Source organism: Lissotriton helveticus, chromosome 1_1, assembly GCF_964261635.1.
Source record: "Lissotriton helveticus chromosome 1_1, aLisHel1.1, whole genome shotgun sequence".
NCBI lineage: Eukaryota > Metazoa > Chordata > Amphibia > Caudata > Salamandridae > Lissotriton > Lissotriton helveticus.
Genome location: NC_136057.1, coordinates 513181196 through 513199665, shown reverse-complemented (window position 1 = coordinate 513199665; position 18470 = coordinate 513181196).

The window sequence follows — 18470 nt, the reverse complement described above, 5'->3', positions numbered from 1 at the left end:
AATCAGTTTGCGATATGTGAAAGATGTCGCTCGCTCTAACATGAAATCAGTAAGGAGGCGGTCCTCCAACGGGGAGGACTCTGGCAGGTCCGTACCCGCGGGAAGCGCTACCAAGAGTGCGTGTCGGATCTGGATGTATCTATAAAGTTCCCTAACATTAAGTTCATACAGTTCTTGCAGTCTTGTGAAGGGTATGACCCCTCCCCTGTCCCACAGATCGCCCACGGTGGATATGCCTATTGTATCCCAGTGCGAGAATCCCTTGCTATTCCTCAGGGAACCGAGGACCCGAGAGTCCCACAACGGGGTTAATTTGGTGATCCTACCCTTCCAGCCCAGGGCCGCCGTGGCCGTGTGCCAGAGTGTTACTGTCAGTCTAGTAGGACCCACGAGCTTGCGCGCTTTACGTCGGTCATACAGCGGGGCCAGAAGAGTGGTGGTGCCCAATTGCAGTCTGTCCGCCCGGAATGCAGGCTCAGTTTGTGGAGCATGGATCCATTGGTTAATAGGCTTAAGGTGTGCCGCCCAGTAATACAGTGTGATATTGGGAAGGGCAATACCGCCGTCAAACCACCCTCTATGCAACTTGGATTGGGCTATACGTGCTGGGAAGGTCCCCCATAAGAGGGTTGTTACCAATGCTGATATCTTTTGAAAGAATCCTGGGGCCACCGGAAAGGGAGTATTTTCAAGAACATACAGGAGTCTAGGCAGGGTCATCATTTTATAGAGTGCTGCACGGCCTAGAAGCGTCAATGGGAGTCTCGACCAGAATTGCACATCACGTTTGAGCCTGTCTACGTGGGGCCGCAGGTTTTTGTCCATAAACTCCACTGGGTCCGCAGTGACCTGAATGCCCAGATATTTGAAGGAGGTACCCGCTATTCGTAAAGGACAGTCCGCTGCTAGGACCGGGGCATTCCCTTTCAGGACGTACACCTCTGATTTGCTCCAGTTCAGCGTATAGCCGGAGGTCTTACCATAAGCATCACAGAGGCATAGGAGCGCAGGAATTCCGCTGTCGGGGTTGGTAAGGTATAGCAGCATGTCGTCAGCGTACAGAGACAGCCGGTCCTCCCACCCCTCCCTCCAGCAAATACCCTGAAGCCGAGGCGATGTCCTAATCAAAGTGGCCAAAGGTTCTATTGAGAGTGCAAACAATAATGGCGACAGAGGGCAGTCCTGCCGCGTACCCCTGCCCAGTGGGAATTCACGTGAGATATGCCCATTCGCCACCACCCGCGCCGTTGGATCTGTGTAGAGCAATCGCACCCACGCAACAAAGCGGGGGCCGAAACCCATGCGAGACAGCGTTTCAAATAAGTGGGCCCATTCCACAAGGTCAAAGGCCATCCTAGCATCGAGCGCCAAGATGACTGCCTGCGTAGTGATCGACTCAGCACGAGCCAATACCCCGTGCAGCCTGCGTAAATTCAGAGCAGTGTTTCGATGAGGCATGAACCCGGACTGGTCCGGGTGAATGAGTGACGCCAAGTGGGGTATCAACCTCAGCGCTAGAAGTTTGGCAAGAATCTTGGTTTCTGCATTAAGCAGTGATATGGGACGGTAGGAAGAGCACTCCTCAGGTGGTTTGCCCGACTTGGAGATGGCCACTATCGTAGCCGTTCGTTGATCCGGCGGAAGCGTACCCTTTTCCAGGCATTCACTGTACATTTCTAGCAAATGTGTACTAAGGGTCTATCTGTGCCGTTTTTGCCCCATAGTGCACCATATTGTAAATACAGTGCATCCACGGTGGTGATGTCGCAGTGCACAATAACTAGCATATCTCTGGGTATGTATCACTTATTGTACATCTACTGATTACTGTTTTAATGTAGTGAATGCCTTACTACACAATGATCGATGAGTCACTACAAAACTATACCAAGAGTGACAGAGTGTTTAATGGAAGTGTAAGGATAGAGACTGCAGAATTCACCATATAAAAAGCAAATTTGCAGGTGCATAGAACAGTGTATGCATAGTCTATAGGGGTTTGAAGCAGTCCATACCCTAAGGCCCACTTTGCACCATGAGTACTTGGGTACTGACATAGGGCCTCATATATGAGATTTTGCCGTAGGGAAGCGCAGCAGGCCTTTCTGCTGAGCTTCCCTATGGCAAAAGAAAAAGAGAGGAATGCGCCATACCTATAAGATACGGCACATTCCTCTCCTTTTCCTCTATGCCGGCACACAATGGTCTGCCTGCACCAATGCAGGCACCTTTGCACAATGGTGCAAGGGTGCCTGCATTGCGGGGATGATTATTTTTGTACAGGAAGGGAAACCTTTCTGTACAAAAATAATCACAAGACTTTTCCTTTTTCTACATGTGCTGCAGAATGCAGCACACATAGAAAAAGGAAAAACAAGGAGAAATAAAACTATTTTTCCCTGTTGGGCCTTCCTTACGCCTCCCCTGGGGAGGCGTAAGCTTTTGGCACTCCCTCAGATTTACAATTTTTCTTAAATCTGGAGCAGTGTCAAAAGGCTATAGGTGTTGCTGGGAACGCCCCCAGCAACACCCATTGCATGCCCGTTTAACGCGGAACACTGCGTTAAAGGGGCTGATATTTATCAAGCAGCAGTACGCCAAAAAAAGTGGCTTAGTGCTGCCTGATAAATATCATGCAGGCAGCTGTGCCATGGAACATCACAAAAAGTGACGTTCCGATGGCGCAGGTGGCCTCATAAATGAGGCCCTGAATGATTACAATTCTACAAGGAGAGTGTCTGGCTGAATGTATAGCAGCTTTACTTTTAGAACAGTGTATAGATAAGCACATACTGCTGTATGGTTCACTATAACACTGAAACAGTAGCGTGAGACTGTTTGGCGAAGGTGTAACGATACAGACTGGTGAATTGAAGGTATAAAAGGCAAGTTTGCTGGTGTATAGAACAGTGGATGCATAGTCTATGGGGATTTGAAGCAGTCCATGCCCTAACGCCTACTTTGGTGCATGAGTACTTGGGAACTGACTGAATGCTTACACTTCAACAAGAAAATTATGTAGCTGAATATATAGCACCTTCACTTTTAGAACAGTGCATACATAAGAACATACTGCTGTATGACTCACTACAATACTAAATTAGCAGTAACAGAATGTTTGCAGGAAGTGTCAGGATACAAGCTAGACAATTCAAAGTTTAAAAGCCTAGTTTTCAGATGTTTAGAAAACTGCATTTACTATATATAGGTGTTTGAAGCAGTCCATACCCTTAGGCCTACTTTGCTGCATGACTACTTGGGTAGTGGCAGAATGAATACACTTCTCCAAGGAGAGTGTAGAGCTGAATGTATAACTGCTTCACTTTTTGTACAGTGTATAGACAAGCATTTATTGCTATATGGCTCAGTACAATACTGAAACAGTAGTGTGATAATGTTTGCTGGAAGTGTACTGGGAAATTGAAGGAATAAAAGACAAGATCACCAGTGCATAAAAGACTGCTTGTAAAGTCTATAGGAGTTTGAAGAAGTCTATGACCTAAACCCTATTTTAATTTTTGAATACTTAGAATACTTAGATACTGAGTGGATAGTTACAGTTCCCTCAATATATAACAGCTTCAGTTTTACCACAGTACATACATAATGAAATACTGCTGAATGGCTCACTACAATACTGAAACAGTACAGTGAGAATGATTGCTGAAAGTCTAATAATACATACTGGGGAATTCAATGTATAAAGGACTAGTTTGTAGGTACATAGAAGACTGCATGCATAGTCTATACAGGTTTAAAGCAGTCCATGGCCTAAGGCCTACGTTCCTCCATGAATATTTGGGTACTGACTGGATAATTACAGTTCTGCAAGGAGAGTCCCTGACTGAATTTAAAATTTTTAGCACAGTGCATAGCTAAGGACATTCTGCTGAATTGCTCAGTACAATACGGAAGGATAAAGACCTGGAAATAAAAGCTATAAAACACGAGTTTGCTGGTGCATAGAAGAGCGCATACATAATTTTATAGAGGTTTGAAGCAGTCCATGCCCTAAGGGCCACTTTGCACCATGGGTACTTGGATACTAGCTGAATGATTACAATTCTGCAAGAAGAGTCTCTCAAACCATTTTTAATTTTTAATCATACGTTTATTCTTGTAACATTCCATAATTTATTAGAGCTTCTAACATGATTTCATCTGATATTTAATTTTCTTGATTATCAATTTCAAAAGTCATATCATGAAACTCGATGCCTTCTAATGCTTGCACAAAATCATCATCCTATGTTTCATCTAAAAAATCGCAGCTGATATCTGCAGCAATATTTTCATCTTCATTCTCACTACCCTTGAAAGGTTTATTTAGCTCCTCTATGACAGTGTTAGAAATTTTGAAACTGTATTCTATATAGTTCTGTTCTTCTTCCATAGTGAATGTTGTTGTTCCTTGTAGAAAAACATAAACACTTTATTTTATCGTTTTTCCTATTACATAATACAAAACTAGCTTTATCAACTATTTTGCCCTTTAAAAAATATAATACAAATACCATTATCAACTACTTTATAAGATTATATCAATAAAATTGCTTATATGAATTTTTAGTTATAAAATGTTCTTACATTTTCAAACCAGTCACTCCTTATCACTATAGGAAAAAACTTAGGCTATTATAATAAAATGTAGTACTAAAAAAAGTACAATATATCTATTCACTTTACCAGTTCCAAAGTAGTAGATGTGTTGTAGTAAAATGCAAAGAATACATGTACACTTAGTATATATTTTTTTTACTTTCTTCAAATGTGTTTGAAAGTTACAAACCATCTTTACATACTTATGTACTCCATCCACGTTCTCTTACTTCAGCTCTGTAGAAGTACATCCCATCGATCATTTTTAACAGTTACTTATACTTACCTTCAAAATAATAAATAAAATAAAAAAATATTATAAAATTAGCATCTGTAGAAGACAAAAAGAAAATACAGTTACAATTCATCTTTTACAACACAAAATAATTTGTAAAGCTTTTTATTTGCCTTTTTTGCTGTTCTCAGAATATATTGAATTTCACTAGAAACAGTGAGTTCAATAGTACTCGTCACATAACAGCGGGCAAAAAAAAGACAATCAAGAAGATTATCTTAAAAAAACAACAATCTCAATAACAATCTAAAAAATAGAAATAAAAAATATGTTAAATGTTTTTTTCTAAGACCAATTTCTTATGTAACTACGAGGTATGTCAAACAATCTTAAAATAACAAAACACTATCATTAATTTTCTTCTATTATAAATAATGTTACTTACAAATATATGCTAACAAAATTTACAACAAAAAGTCCCTAATGGTTTCACATACTTTTCCCCCTCGACCAAATAGTATGTGTAAAATTCTTAATTTGAAAGTTGTTCAATAGTAACCCTGAGCATCTGCCTCCCAGCCTTCTGATCCAAAATCACACAAGTGGCCCGCCATCACAATCACAACATCATCTCCTACACCGACGACACCCAGCTAATCCTCTTCCTGATCAAGGAGACACATACCACAAAAAACAACTTCCACGACGCAATTAAGGATGTCACTAACTGGATAAGGAGCAGCTCTCTAAACTGAACTCACACAACATGAAGGTACTCATCCTCAGACCCACCCCCTAAGCTTCAGTTGACTCCTGCTGGCCAACTACACTGTGAACAGTACCAACACCTACTGACCATGAACACAACCTACGATTCCTCCTCAACTCCTCCCTCTACATATGTAAACAAGTCTACAGCATTTCCTCATACTGCTTTAACACCCTCCACATGCTCTGCAACAATTACAAGTAGATCCTAACCGGAAGAAGAACAACAATAACGCAGGCCCTCATTAGCAGCAGACTACACTGTGGCAACACACTCTACACAAGAATTCCAGCCAAACACCTACAATGACTACAACAAATCCGAAACACCTGCACCTGACTGATCTTCAATGTCCCCTGCTGCAGCCACATCACCCATTACCTAATACACCTACACTGCCTCAACATCAATAAGAGGATCACATTCGAGCTCCTCACCCCCACTTACAAAATACTCTACTACACCAGACGTATCTACCTTAATAGCAGTAATCCTGAAAGCCCACATTTTGTTCTTAAAATGTTGGCTTTAAAAATATTAGGTAAGAATTTGGTAACTCTTTAGGCAAATGTTGCTTAAAAACTAATTGACTATCATTACAATGTATCCAACCTTTCAGACATTTTAAATAAACAGTGTAATATCCAGATGTTGTAGAAGGTCCATCATGAAAAATAATTGCAACAGCTACAAAAGTTCTTCCTGATATTAATACTTGAGTAGCTACAACATTTTTAATTAAAGTTTCCAATTTTCTTCCATCAGCTCTACAATGTTGCATCATTAAAATTACATACTGTCCATATCTTTGTATAAATAATGTTGATGAGATTTCTGATTTACATTGGCTACACTCCATGTTTTGAGTTGCTCCTCTAACTAGATTGTTAAAAGACACTGATTCACAGTCTGGTAAAGTCAAATATATGAATCTTTCAGTGTCTATGTTAGTGGTACATGTAAACAAACAATGTTCACAGTCATGTTGCCATTTATAAGAAAGGCCAAAAAGGTTTTCAATGTCTATACCTTCATCTTCCAATACACCAAGCATAAACATTAAAAATTCCTGACAATCTTGCTGAATATTCTGCATAAATTGAGTAGAACCAGAACATATGTCCAAAACATTTCGAATATCAGAAACACTTAGTATTTTACTTTTATCACTACTACATTTCTCATAAACAGAATACAACAATGAACAGAATCTTTCGTCCCGATTTTCAACAATTTGCTGTTGCAAACTTTCAAGAAAAAAAACAACATTAACAACTACATTAGCATAGCAGTTGACACCTCAACTATTTTTAAACCGATAACCAACATTCTCTTCAACACTGTCCTTTTTCGTTTTGCTTGCAGGCGCAACTTCATCTTGTTTTTTTCCTTTCTCTACAGTTTCACTGCAGATATTCTCAAATCTTGTTTTTCTACCCACCACACGCTTTTCAAATACTGGATATTGACGTAAATAGAGTGCATATTTTTTTCTTAACCTATTATACTCTTTCACACAATTTGCATCTGCACTAACCTTTGTCTCATCAAAGTCAATCAAGTACAATCCAGATAAAGTTCTCACTCGAGACAAAGCAACATATGCCATACCCTCTTTAAACATGGTACTTCCAATATTCACTAAAGCATTATCTACACTTAAACCTTGAGATTTATGAATGGTCACAGCATATGCCAAACAAGTTGAACAACAACTAAATTGTTGTACTGCACAATTTCATCAAATTTGATTTTCAAAAATTCAATCCCATCTCTATTTACATAATTAACGAAATCAACAATTTTACCCATTGCTCCATTTACTAAACCTTTTTCCACATGCAAATTACGACGTAAAGGTACTCTACAGTTTACACATACATACAAATTATTTTCTAAACTAGCAGATTTACTTATCGATTTCTCTAAAGAATCCAATTTCCTCTTCAACTTTTCAGTCAAAATAATGGTGATTCCTTCATGTTCTATTTTATCAATAGCTTCCAATTTTATAATTTTTTCATTTTCCAACTTTAACATTTCTTCATTGAATATAGAACATTCACGCAGTGTTGGCATTAAGCAGATTACAGATTTGTTTTCTGCAATTCTTCTATATATTTCCTCAGGAACAATATTTTCATTTGGAAACAAATTAGAAAGTAATTGTCTCTGTAAAGCTTGTTTGCAATGTTCTGTCACTTTTCCAATTCTTATGTCTTGAAGAATATTTCCATAATCTGCATCATTTACCTGACGCATATTTGTAATAAGTTCCTTATATTGAAACAATGACCAAATGTTAACGATTCCAATACTCCTCAAAGACTTTCTGGTATCTTCATGTGCCAGTGTTTTAAACACTGGGTGTCCTTCCACAGGAGTAAGTTGTAGTAGATATCCAAAAACTATTACGTGTTTTCCTCCAAATAATACGTCATACTGTTTTAAGAATTTGCTGCATTCTTAAATGCACAAAGGCAAGCATTAAGATTGATACCATGCTTACCGCATCAATAATCAGAATTTTCATTTTCCTCAAGCCTCTTGAAACTTCACAACAAGCTTCTCCAGATAGCTTGTGGTACTCCAATTTGTTTTCATGTTCTACTGGTAGCATTAATAAACAATGTAAAGTAATTCCTTTAATATTGTGGGCTGCTAATCCAGTTGTAGCAGTGGTTGCTAATCCAGTTGGAGCAGTGACAACACAAGACAAATGCAACTCAGTTGTTTTCTGTAGAAAAGTTGTGATTACTTTAATTAAAAAACTTTTCCCTGTTCCAGCTTGTCCACTCACGTACATTTGGATAGGTTCAAATGATGCGCAAGAGCCCTCTTTCTTCTCATGAAGTAATCCATGGTGAATCTGTTCTCTCACTTGCTCATATATTTGTTTCTGCTCAACATTTAGTTGATCTTCCAAGTTTCCTAAGTTTGATACATCTCCTTGAGCTTGATACATTGCTGTTTCCACCTCTTTCATAGCAATTGCTGCTTCGTTTTGAACAATTGGTTCTCCTAGTGGGTCCTGACTCACCGGAGCAGAAGTTTGACTGTCTTGAGAACTGTCTCTAGCAATCTCAGCTGCAATTGTAGCTTCTTGCTCAATTTCGTCGTTCAACATTTTCACATAATTAGTAAACACAGGACATTCTATAGTATCTTTACTTGCGTTGATGGAATCTTCATAGCTCTCAAAATCTCCAAGTAATTCTAATTCTGAACCCCATGGCTTGAAAAGTTGCAAAAGAGCTAAATGGTAAAATTCCCTTTTGTCAGGTGTTTTGCAACTCAGTTTACGGTGATTAATCAAATGTTCTTTTCTTTGTTTCACCAAACATCCTTCAGAACCAATCACGGCATATATACCATTATTTATGTTTTCTGTAATATTCCGTTTAAAAATATAGTTTTGCAAAAATTCATAGAGACAAACGTTCTCAAGATGATGACTTCTATTTGGATAATATGTATCCAACATATTTGTTTTCACAATATCTGTACTTTCTGGCTCTTTTTCAGCTAAATATTCAATTTCTTGTAAAGATTTAAGTACTCGGTTTCGAGTTGCAGCAAGACCTAGACTCACCCAAATGATTCTTCTAGTTTTGGAGTATAGGCTTGCAGATGATAAGCGATCCGAGCATTGGTATGCTGCAATTTCTCGATGAGATAACATCTTCAAACTGTAAGTATATCATTTCTTACTTAGACTCTTCTCGTGAGAAATCTCTTCCCACATTTCCTTCAATTCTGTCTTTTCTGATTTTGTTATGTACAATGTTACATATCGAGCAACAGCAATGGAATTGTCCGCAACATATTGAATATCGATATTAGCATTCCACATGGACAAAATGACTGGGTTATAGTCATTTATATATTTTAATTCTTCATTTCTTCTTAAGTTGTAGGTATTTTTGGGAGACTTTCTTGTGATAGTATGTCGCAAAGATGACATAAAACTGTTCACTCTTCCTTTCGATATGACAGTTCATGGAAATGCAAAACGGCATTTGGTGTTGAATTTGTCCTTAGATTTGTACTTTCGACTACAGTATTTTCCACAACAATGGCTTTGGAATCGTAAGACTTGTTGTCTTAAGTCCTTATCTTGTGTACTTTTGGGTACATTATATGTAGCATATTCTTCAATAAAAGACAACACAGTATCATCTGAGTCTGTTCCAAATTCGGGAGCATCTTTGATCCATATCAGCATATGTATGTGAGGAGCACCTCTTGCTTGATACTCCTTTCTCCAAAAGAAGTCCAGAACCTCTCCAAGAGGAGGATTTTTTTATTGGTGATAAAAGACATCATAGCTTCAAATCTATGATTAAATTATCTGTATACATTAACTGGATCTAAAGAGCACAATTCTCCAGGTGTCTTGTATTCAATATTTACTATATTTGGATTTGCCTCTCGAAGAAATTGAAGTAAATCATCCCAAGCATATTCAGCACAGCTTAGAGTAAGGAACCACGTAGGAGTTCCTAAGTTCCTTAGCATACATTTAAGTTCTCCATGACGACGGTACCAGTACTCATTAGTACCACGCTGATATGCCATGAGATTAATTAGCTGAGATTCCAAAACATTATCTTTCTGATGTACTTTATCCATAAATTCCTTTGCCGAAACATTTTGCAGATGCACACCTGTTTTCAATATATGATTTACTGCATAAGAAAGTCCAGACAAATCACTCTCAAACAAAAGATGAAACAAATACGGAATACATTGTCGAAATCTTGGATCCTCTGCATACAATCTTGATGTCCGGTATTCAGATGCAGGAATCTGCACAGGTCGGTCATCATATCGTCCTCCTTTTCCTGTGGGAAACAATTGAGGGAAACAATGAGCTTCCAAGCTTTTTTCCCATACACTAATGGGACTTCCCTTTGCTTCTTTCATTTGGAATACCTCTATAGTATTCCTTATCACTTCTTTAGAATGTAGTGAATGTACACTGTAATGTTCGTAGATTTCTTAAGTTCTGGACACATCCACTTTTTCAATTTGTCCAGATGGCACATCACTATCTTCTTCTACAGTTATTTTTTCTTCTCTCAGAAACACATTTTTATAATAAGGATTATTTTTTACCAGATACCACGTTGCCTTTTTCACTTTCCTAACATCCACTAATTCCTGCCAGATGTTCTTACTCTTAGTAGGTACGCCATTAACAAGAATAACTAAAGGTTCATCTTCTACATTTTCTACACCAATTGTTTCAGTATTTTTCTTTCAATCTAGAGGCAAGTATACAACTCTTCCCTTTAATCCTCTCTGTAAATCTGAAGGAGGCAATTTCCCTGTCTTAGGCTCTATACGAACAATTGCCTGAAAAGGATGCACACATGAATAAGAATAGACTCATAAGTATTTAAATCTATCAGTTCAGAAGGAATATTTACCAACTCAAGATTATTATGCACAGCTCTAGCAGGCATTTTGTTCTCGTCTAATTTGTTATAACAATATTTACAAATGCGCTGATCAGAACCCAAATCAAAACAATTCTCTACCAACAAATAAGTTGCAAATTTCATCCACTCATTATTATTTTCCTTTTCACATTTTAAATACAGATCAACAGTCCTGGTCTGATTTTTATAATGAGTAGGTCGACAACAAATACAAGAATAATTTGGTGTTTCACCTGAAATCAACCTTGAACTTTGAAATTTCTTGCTCAAATTTTTCTGTACTACAATGTTGTACATTCTCTTCTACATTTCCTTCTATTAACGTATCTATTTCTGCATTGTCTTCTTCAGGACCAAAGTAACTAACCTGAATTTCATCACACACGTTCATTACATCTGATACAGATCCATGCAAAAGAGCACTGTTCAACTTTTTTAACATTAGTGCTGGACGTTTTGCATAATACAACCTTCTGACTAATTTCCTCATTTCAGTATGATGTACTGCTAACATTCTGAAATGGTGAAAAATACTTGGACATACTTTTTTTCTCACTCTACAAGGGTCTAATCCTTGCAACATCTTAATCTTTTGTTTAACACTTTTCTTAGTATAGTTACGTAAGAAATTGCGTAAAAAATCAATAGATTCTTGCCGTACACTACAAATACTACTGCAATTCCAAGCGTACACTGGACCTTTAGGACGTCTCCCTAAAACTTCATCAGCTAACACCTCTTCTACATTTCTAGGAACAATTTCTCTTTCTCAATAGGACAACCATTTTTAACCTCATAAGCACGACCAGTAGTGTCAACTGCATGCAACAAATCATTACTCTGAAAATAACTCTCTTCATTAAAAAAGGCTCAGAACTTGAACTATTTTTCCATTCACCCAAAAAAAAAACTCAGAAAAATTACTTCTGTTAATTACTCTCCTCCACTTACTTTTGGCCTTCATTAAATGGATTGGCTTATCTAGTGATCTAAATCTTTTGATGATAAAACAAAGTCTTTTTTTTTAATTCAAAAGCTTTCTCAACTACTTTTTCAATACATTTATTTTTCTTATAAAATTCTGTTTTTTTTTACAATTCTTTACTACCTTAGTCAAATTAGACAGTACTCTATTATAGAAAATCTTCTTCCTTATTTCCTTATATTGGTTTTTCCTCCTTCTGCTATACACGTTTTTTTAGAAGATGATTTTCCATGGTTCATCTCTTTCCTCTTAGTTGCAGATACAGTAATACTATTTTTGTCTTTGTACACACTACTCTTAGTGTTTAACAATTTTTGCAAAAAAGTCTTAGTTTTCTTACCAGGACTTTTTTCTTTTTATTAACACATTGTTGTTCAGGTAAATCTTGTAGATGACTTCTCTTTAAATAAACTGCTTTCTGTCGTTATTTCCTCTTTTCAGTTTTTGTAGGCATGATTACTTTTTTTCAGTGTTGATCAAAAGTGCCCATGCCCCTTACTATATGTGGGAAGCACGAAGGGTGAGCTGAAAAAACGCATCATGGAACATGCAAGAGCAACCACGCATAAAGATCGAACAAACGCAGTGGCCAAACATATGGAACAGGCGCACAATGGAGACTGGCTAAAACTCAAATTCTTTGGCATAGAAACAATACCAAAACACATCCGTGGCGGTGACAGAGAGAAAACTCTAAGACAAAAGGAATCACGCCACATAATAAATTTCAGAACCCTAAACCCGTGGGGCCTTAACCAATCGGAGGAGTTGTACATTCATCTCGGCTAAACAGAAGCAGTAAAGTCAATTGACAAAGGACAAGATGAGTAAGATCTGGAATTTGGAGAAAATGAATATGGAGATAAAACAACACCCCACTAGAGGGGAGAATACAAAAAGAAAATAAAGCATTAAAAAACACAAAAAAGAAACGACCCCCACCTGAGGGATTGAACTGAAAACATGAATAAAACTGTCAAAAAATATAAATAAAAAGACTTCGAATCCCACTGGAGGGATGGCAATATAAGGGATGGAAAAAGCCTCATGTGGTAGGAACTTTCTTGGGAAAATAAGACGTCATTATTCTCCTTATGATCAAAACTGTCAAAGAGACTTTAATTTTATATAAAAAAGAAAAAAACATAAAAATTGAAAAACTACCATAACCACAATGCCAAGCGATTATAATGAGGAAATGATGTAACAATCATGTGACTGCCTTAAATAGGTTGGGAAAACTGTAGGAAGTTGATCGTGACCAAGATGCCTGCGGCATCGAAACGCGTTGATCTAATGCTTTCCAGTGCCTAAATCTTGAATAAACGAAAATTGTGGCAAATCTAAGGGAGTGCGCCCATTTATCCCTCTTGCTGGAGGGAGAGTGTGATGTTATAAAACGGCATGGTTCCGCCGTAGGTGTCAGCACCCGTGATGAGCGCTTAAGGGTCGGGAGCCTGTGAACCAGCGTGTGGATATATATATATATATATATTCAATGAAAAAAACATAGTTTTCAGGCCTTATATAGTTAGGAATTAGCTTTTAAAAAACCTTTGAAATTCACTCAAAAAACTATGAGTTTTAGGGGTGTTTTAGTTAGCTGGACATTTCACTCATACAAAACCATTGAAATTGCTCCTATATAGTTAGTTGTACTAACTATATTTCGCGCACCCGCAATCCACTGCTGATGATGTCACATATTAGATCATTCATGACATGGTCAGTGACATCACTGATGACATCTCAAATGACATCACTGTTTTTTCAGTGAATTTCAAAGGTTTTTTAAATGCTAATTCCTAACTATATAAGGCCTGAAACCTATGGTTTTTTCAGTGAATATGCAAGGTTTTTTAAATGCTAATTCCTAACTAGTCAAGTCAAGTCAAATGATCTTTATTCGGATTAACAGTACATCCATAAAAGTACATACAGATAAAATGCAATTTAAAACAGTTTACAAGCAAATAAGTTGATAAAAACTAATTTATCAAAGTGGGGTTAAGCAGCGTGTATCATAAAGTGCGAAGTGCCTAATGTACAGTACAAAATAGATAATAGGGGAGAATTACAACTGACAACTCAGACATAAAATTCAGACATAAAATTCATGTTATGTTCTCCCAGAAATCATTTGTATCAATATTGATAATCAGCTAAATCAATGGTCAATTTACAATAAAATAAATAAGTGCAAATAGTGCAAAAAATGCCAAAGTACTAATATCTATTATCCAAACTTCAAGCATGACCTCGATTTCACACATCTTTTTATAAAGCAACTTACAATGTATATCACTTCATCGGTGTGCAACATTTGGAGAAATTTTAATGCGAGCTTAAAGTCTCTAAGGTTATATTTACAAAGGGTCGGCCTTAAATATTGGCAGGTATACAATTTATAGAAGCCACAAAAAAAGAAGAAGTGCAATAAACTTTGTTTCCCGCCCTGAGAACAGGGACAGTCCAATTCTTCCAATTTTTTATTGTAGCCGAGCGGGAAGCTGAGCAGATTTACTATGCTTCCATCCCGAAACCTGAATAAAAGGCTCCGATTCCACTTTCCTATTGGTTTTGACAAGTATCTATAAAAATTATTCAAATCAGTTAAATTATCACAACTTGAATCAATAATGAGCTGATAGCTGATAACACCAGGTTTAGTAGACTCTGATCGCCGTCGATCCTCTTTATATAAGTCAAATAAAGCCCGTTTGATACTACTCTTATGGGCGGGTACAATAGAATTTGGGGAACTAAACAAAGAACCCTGACCCACACTCTGCAGGCTATTCTTAACTGCATTTAACCAAGGTATGTGGTGGGCGTTATCACTTGACAGACAGTCAGATATTATACTGCGCGTCAAGGACGCTGCTGGATTTAACCATACCTTGATCCAAAAAAGAGCAGGCCTAGACCTAATGAAATCAACAATGTAAGACAATCTTAGTTCATTATGACAAATAAGTGTGGAGGCGCAAGGGACTCCCCCCAACACCCTCCTACAAAATCTATTTTCCTCCGACTGCAGACCGTTGCTATTACAGTATCCCCACACTTCAGCTCCATATGTCCCAGTTGGACGACATTGCGTGCGGTATATACTAAGTAGGGGTGTTATCACATCTGCCATTTTCGGTTGTCGGAGGGATAGAATTGAATTAATTGACTTGCCAATTTTATTCCTCGCATAAGCAGCATGTGGCTGCCATGAGCTAGAGTTGGAAAAAAGCAACCCTAGATAGGGAAAAGTGCTAGTGCAGTTTAAAATATTATTACCAGATTTAATTGATGTGACATTGTACTTTTTTGGTCCGCAGTTCATGATAAAGGATTTTTTAAAATTAGTACTTAAACCAAGGTCGGACATAAACGCAACAAACCCCGAAATTAGAATACGTAACGCATTCGGGGTTCGCCCCATTAATACTGCGTCATCCGCATAAAGTAAGGTAGTAATGGGGGAGCCGTTTATAATTGGAACGTCCTTGGTAATTTTACTCAGAGTGCTACTCAACCCATTAATATATAAAATAAAAAGCAGGGGGGCGAGTACGCAGCCCTGTCTAACTCCTCTGCTGATAAAAACATCATTGGACAGATCGCCATCATTATTGATCCGTACTCTAGCTTTTAAGTCCCTATGTAACTCAGACAGAAAATAAACCAAGGAGTCATCCAAACCATAATCAAGCAAAAGTGACCACAACCTAGAACGATTAACAAAATCAAATGCGGAACTCAGGTCCATGAAGCCTAAATAAAGAGGGGATTTTTTAACAATAATATATTTGGCCATGATCAAATTTAGATTTAAACACTGTTCGACTGTGCCCACTTGGCTTCTAAATCCAAGTTGACTACAGTGCAGAACGTTATTATCTTCAGCCCAATCCCTAATTTGCTTAAAGATCACCCTACCAAGGACCTTTAACGTATTATCGATCAGTGAAATCGGCCGGTAACAGGCGGGATCCAACCTGTCACCTTTTTTAAATATTGGTACGATTAAACTGTTAGACCAGGATTTGGGAAAAGAAGTTTCATGCAAGTTGTTAAATAAATTGCATAAAAGAGGTGCCCAAAAATTAATTATTGATTTAATCTGATCGATAGAAAGACCATCGGGACCGGGTGCTTTGTTACTTGCGCTATCGATTATAGCTTCCTCGACCTCCATTAATGAAAAGGTCAGGGGTTCAGCACTGTTAGGTCGGGGGGCAATAACTAGAGAAGTGGCCGATGTAGCATAGATTTGAGTAAAGTGCTCAACCCAGGCCTCACCAGTTATGTTGCAATTAATAGGGTTGAGGCTAGAGCCAAAAGATCTTAAGGACTTCACTTCTCTCCAAAAGCCTGCTGTGTCCTTTAACGTGGCGGTACGCGTAAGAGATTCCCAGTGGTTAATCACCAAAGCCTCAGATCTATTGTATAGGGCAATTTTATATTTTGATCTTAAATCTCTTACCAATGACACATCCCTAGGGTTGGTTTTTAAGGCAGCCCTCAGATCCCGATTGGCCTTGGAGCAGGAGGAGTCAAACCAAATTCCTAACTATATAAGGCCTGAAACCTATGTTTTTTTCAGTGAATTTGCAAGGTTTTTTAAATGCTAATTCCTAACTATATAAGGCCTGAAACCTATGTTTTTTTCAGTGAATTTGCAAGGTTTTTTAAATGCTAATTCCTAACTATATAAGGCCTGAAACCTATGATTTTTTTCATTGAATTTCGAAGGTTTTTTAAATGACAATTTTAAATGTATTAATTGTTATTTTTTTTATACTGATTTACTACATTTTTGCAGGCAGGTGTTCAGAGGGCACGCCCCCTTTTTACAACGTTCCGCAGCGCAACCCCTGGCGCGTTTGCAGAGGAGGAACTAATTCCCCTTGCATACTGGGGGTCCCTGGGGGGCAACTAGCCCACCAGGAACCTGCAGTATGCGCCAGGGGGCTGCATTGCAGAGAGGTGTAATGAGGCCACACCCTTTTTTACACCTCTCTGCAGCGCAACCCCTGGCGTGTTTGCAGAATGGGAACTAATTCCCCTTGCATACTGGGGGTCCCTGGGGGCCAAGTAGCCCACCAGGAGCCTCCAGTATGCGCCAAGGGGCTGCGTTGCTTTGCCCCGGGGGTGGCGGTCCCCGGGGCAGTGCGGGGGGGATTGTGGACCCCCACACTTCTTTATCACTATGCCGCCGCGATTTGGTCCCCCCGGGGGGTAATTTTTAAAAAAACAAACCCGTTTTTTTTTTTAATGTGGGCCTTTTTTGTCCTTGTGGGACCGCCTGAGCAGGCCTAGGGGGTCAGGGTGTATCTACCCTGCCCCCCTTTTGTGTTCTTCACGTTTGTTTTTCTGCTTTCTTGTGCCTCGGTCTATCTACACGCACACATATACACATATATATATATGCATATATATGCATTTATATATATGTATGTGTATATATATATATATATATACACATACATATATAAACATATATAATCTGCATATCTATATAAATACAAATATAAATGCATGCTTACATATACATATATGCATACATCCGATCCAAACTCCTGCTATACCTCCCAACCGGATATAAATTCAGACAAAGAAAGACAGGTACATACCACTCCACAGCGCTGTAATAGTATTCAAAGGTGGTTTATTGACCCCTTCTCACCAGCATGACACGTTTCGGCTACGCCACGGTAGCCTTGATCACATGACTTGAAGAACCAATACTAGTGTTTTAAATACTGTGCACCATTAACAACAGGGGGCGTTGTCAATCCATAAACATAGAGAACATACTTTGACAATTGGTGTCATTTATAAGATGAATCCATATGTTGAAAGTTTCATCATTATAAAAACTTTTCATAATTCATTTGACAATACATCACAAATGGCACAAAAACAGTGTACAAGTACTACCAATTAATATCTCATAAACAATATAGAATGAGTATATATTAGTTATAAATAAACCGTAGTACAAAACAGTTTATGAACTCTAGGATGATATAAATAAATAAGACGACCCCCACTAAAAAAAGTGCTAGTGCTACGATTTTTAGAAAAAAGTGCCAAACGTGCAAAGTGCAAAGTCAACCATGACTTAGAGATAGGAAAACTTCCTAACTCGTATAATCTTTAGTCAACAGTTGATTAATATATGAGGGAAGATAATAAACTGATGCATGTTGACCCTTATTATGAAGGTTTACATGTTCCGTTTAAACAATAACCAATTGTTATAACAGCACATCCTATTATGGAATGACAACAATCATATTTCTCACAACTTATTATAAGAATAGGAACTCATGGCATAGTGCCCGTTTACATCCTATATCTATAACAGTGTCAAACAAAGCTTATATTACATTAAATATTGTCATAACAGATGCATCAACCACAGTCAATATGAAGAGATAG